This window comes from Staurois parvus, unplaced genomic scaffold, assembly GCF_062004578.1.
Source record: "Staurois parvus isolate SC_StPar_1 unplaced genomic scaffold, SC_StPar_1.0 ptg000227l, whole genome shotgun sequence".
NCBI classification, from domain to species: Eukaryota; Metazoa; Chordata; class Amphibia; order Anura; family Ranidae; genus Staurois; species Staurois parvus.
In genome coordinates, this window is record NW_028318023.1 from 2,621,900 (window position 1) to 2,626,383 (window position 4,484).

General features: G+C 42.8%; 1 pseudogene; it reads right to left on the reverse strand.

The window, feature by feature from the left end:
• Positions 1–1,044: 1,044 nt before the first annotated feature.
• Positions 1,045–3,961, reverse strand: LOC149460514 (uncharacterized; annotated as a pseudogene).
• Positions 3,962–4,484: the final 523 nt, after the last annotated feature.

Sequence of the window (4,484 nt, forward strand, 5' to 3'; positions counted from 1 at the left end):
TATGAAGCCTTAAGTTAGCAGTCAACAGGAGCTGTTGAGTTCCTTTTATCAGATTGATGGCTTCTTCAGGTGTTGCGAAGGATTTCAGACCATCATCTACATAGAAATCTCTCTCAATGAATTGCCTGGTGGCAAATCCAAATTCCTTTTCACCTTCCTGTGCTGTTCTTCTCAGTCCATAAGTTGCCACGGCAGGAGATGGACTATTGCCAAAGACATGAACTCTCATGCGATAATCCATCACCCGATCATTAATGTCATTGTTGCGGTGCCACAAGAATCTGGGATAATTTCTGTGGTCTTCTTTGACTATGAAACAGTGGAACATCTGTTGGATGTCAGCTGTCACGGCAATGGGTTCCTTCCTGAACCGTATCAACACTCCTACAAGGTTGTTTGTTAGATTTGGACCCGTTAGAAGAATGTTGTTTAAAGAAGTTGCCTTGAACTGAGCGCTTGAGTCGAAGACGATTCTGATTTGCTCCGGTTTACGAGGATGGTAGACTCCAAAGGATGGAAGGCACCAGCATTCTTCACCTTCTTCAAGGTCTGGTGCTGGCTCGGCATGATGGTTATCTAGAATCTTCTCCATGAATGCTAGAAAGTGCTCTTGTATCTCAGGTTTGTTGCGTAAAGTTCTCTTAAGTGCAGCAAATCTGGCTAAAGCTTGTTTTCGATTGTTAGGGAGAGTGAGCCTTGGTACGCAAAAGGGTAATGGAGCTACCCAACTGTTGGAGTTGTCCTTGAAGAACTCTTCATTCATAATCTTGATGAACTCCTTGTCTTCGACCGAAGGAGCAATCTTGTTGTCATCACAAGTAGTCTGGTACACTGCATCACCAAGATCCTTGTGAGAAGTGAGCTTGCAAGTAATGCCTTGGAGTGCTTGATATGGAACTTCAGGATTGAAATCAAGTCTTTCCTTCACATCATAGTGCAATGGACATTTCATTGATCGATAGGTGTATGATCCCTCCACATTAGTTTTGTAGGAAGCTACATCCAAGAGCTTGTGAGATAGATCTAAACAAACTTCTCCTATTATCACCCATCCAAAATCAAGTTTCTGGGCATAAGGAGCATCACCTGGACCGTTACTCTTATTTTATGAACTCTAGGAATGTCTCTCCCTAGAAGAATCAAGATCTTCGCATCCTTGTTAAGCGTAGGAATGCATTTAGCAATGTGGCTCAAGTGAGGTTGATGACATGCAACCTCAGGTGTGGGAATCTCTTCTCTGTTGTTCGGTAGTTGATCACATTCGATTAGAGTAGGAAGAGGAAACTCTATGTTCTCATATTCTGATGCCACTATGAAGCCATGGGCTCTTCTTCCAGAAGTATTGACCCTTCCTGCGCATGTCTGCAAGGTATAGGACCAGGCCTCTCCATGAATATTGAATAAGTCGAAGAATTCTGTACTTGCCAACGAGCGATTGCTCTGATCGTCGAGTATGGCATACATTTTTATAGCATTTTGTGGACATCCTCCAGTAAAAACCCTTACAAGACATATCTTGCTGCAAGACTTGCCATGAAGCCCTTCTCCACACATCTCTGTACATCTTGTGGTTACGGGGTTGGCATGTTGCTCAGTTCTCTCCCCGCCATCATCTGAGGTGGTCTTGGGGTTGCTGCCGGGTGAAGGTTTCCTTTTAAACAGGTCTGAATGAAGAGCGTCCACGTGCTTGGTACTGTTACACAGGGAACATCTGATGGCGATCTTACAGTCTCTAGCAAAATGATCAGAAGATGCACAACACTTGAAACAGATAATATGTTCTTTGAGAAATGTCTTGCATTCTTCGATAGGCTTGTCCTTAAATGCACGACATTTGGAGAGAGAATGTGGTGCATTATGAATGGGACACTGTTGATCAAGATTGCTTGCCTTGCTATCTTGTAATTTAGTGTCTGTAGCCAAGACGTTGGACGTGATAGCAGTCTTCCTCACGGCAATAGGATGCCTTAAGTCCCTGAATTTACTGTTGGTGGCAATACCCTTTGAAGTAGTTGAAGGAAAGGTGATTGTATCTGGATACAAGAAGCTTGGGTCATTCTTGGTTCTTGCGATCTTCCTCACAAACTCTGCAAAATAGGAAAAGGGGGGAAAAGAAACATGGTGTTCATATTTATACTTTGATCCTACGCTAGTCCACTTTCCCTGGAGATGACTAGGCAACTTTGCTAAAATAGGATTTACGCCCTGAGCAGTGTCTAAATAGCTAAGCCCTGCAAACTAGGATCTGACTTAGCAATTTCAAGTTCATGAAGGAGGTCACCTAACTCTCTAAGCCTATGATTGTCTTTAACAGAGATCTTAGGAAAGTCTTTTAGTCTCTGGAATAAGGCAGATTCAATGACTTCAGGGCTCCCATAGTCTTGTTCCAGACGTTCCCAGGCAGCATTGAGGCCTGCTTCAAAGTTATAAATGTAGACAGATTTAAGTCTCTTTACTTGTTATGAAGATTGACGCCCCAACCACCTTATTAGTAAGTCAAGTTCTGCTTGAGGTTCAATGTCCAAGTTCTTGGTTACTGCCTTAAATGTAGATCTCCAACTCCTATAGTTCTCTGGGTGGTCATCAAATCTAAACAGCCCAGTAGTAATCAACTCTCGCCGAATCATGTACTTGCTGAACTCTGCAATATCAACCCTTTCAGTTTTTACATCCACAGGTGATACTGATGGTGCACCATCTTGAATCATGGTTGGTATCTGATGCTGGCTGATAGGTGGAGAGAAAGGTATTGCAGATGGGTTCAATCCAGGTAAGGGTCTGGTGTCTGAAGATCTCTGTGCGTTTGAAGTTGAAGGTAACTGTATTACAGGAGGTATAGAGTTCACTCTGTAGTCTTCTGTTGTGCCCTTGTAATCTCTGTTCACATATGGTTGTGGTGGCACATGAGCTGGATAGGTTGGTACACTTAATTTTGTGGCACACGGTAGATGTGGAGTGTCTCTGTTGGAAGGTGCGTCTGGTTGGTCAGCTTGCTTTGACGACATGTTGCCTTCTGATTGACTTGCTGGATGATTATGGGAAGAATCTCCAACTGTAGGTGGAACTGTATCGTCGTGGTTCTGGGTTAAGACAAACTGTAGGGTCCTTTCAACAGGGTCTTGACAAGCAGCCAAGCTTGGACAATATGCTCCTTCTTCTTCTAAAAGGGCTTGTTCCAAGATGGATAATTCCGTTAAGGCTACTTCCTTTTCTCTATTCTTCTGAAGGATTTCTAGCTGAGCCTCTGATTCTGCTTGTATTCTTGCTTAAATGTGTTTAGCTTCTGCTTCCATGCATTTAGCTTCTGCCTCCTTGCATTTAGCTTCTGCCTTGAAGGCTGCTTCTCTTTCAGAACAGGTGGCTTGAACCTGGGCTACTGCAACCTTTTGGCGAGCTTTGAGTATTTGGTCGCTCAGTGTTGACCTTACAGAACAGGACCGCAATGACTTAGAAGATGATTTATGATATGAGCGGGCAGATCTATTTGATTTTCCTCAGTGTCTGGAAGAAGCAGATATACAGGATGTAGTTTCATGTAGTTGTGCTAATCTACCCTCTATCTGTGTCTTTGCTTCAAGATAAGTAATATGTCTCTGCTGGTCAGTAGAAATAAAGTTCTTTAATTCTAGTGAAGCTTCCTCTACATTGGAATGTGACAAAAGGGAAGAGTACTTTTCAGAAAGTCTTTTATAATTCTCAAATGCCTTCTTAACCCTTGAGAGGGCAGTGTTCAATTGCTCAGAATTGTTGCTAGTTTCATTACTGGCTGTTATACAACTTAAAGTTTTCTCCCATAATGCAGTCAGGTTACTGTATGTCTCTTCCTTACTTGCTTCATAAGCCTCCCTTGCCTTCAAAGATGGATGAGGGGCTCTAACAGGACGAGCAGAATGCAGCATGGTGTCTGTTTTATCTTGATTACATGCAGGTGACTCATAAGTGGGATCTCTGTCAGACATAATGACAAGTGCTGTAGTTTTAGTGTCTTGTTGGAAATCTGCAGAAGCTCAGTTCTGTAAGTAGTTACTTTTATTTGCAAGCAGGCTCAGCTGGGGAGCTGAATATTTGTTGCAATGAGGCAGCTAGAACAGCAGCCTGGCTCACACTGGATGCTCCACTCAGTGCACAGTAAGAAGATAACTTCTTGTCTATTCTTCATACAGGAGAATGGTTACTCACAGTTCTGAAGCTGCAGAGATGGCTGTGTGATGAATTCTCATGGAGATTTACTGGAAATTTACTGTTCTGTCTTGGCATCGGTTGTACTTGTGGCAAGATTCGTTTAGACCCGGTCTGTCAGAATGTGTGCAGCAAGTTGAATGATCGCCTTAACAGATAGTTTACTCAATGAATGACAACTTCAGAGGTGTTTTCCAATGCTTCTTTATGCTTCAAGGTAGCAAAGGTATGAACATAGAGGTGTTTTCATAGGTAAATTTCCAGTGATGTCACATAGCTTCCTCACTCTACAGTCTCTTGATAAC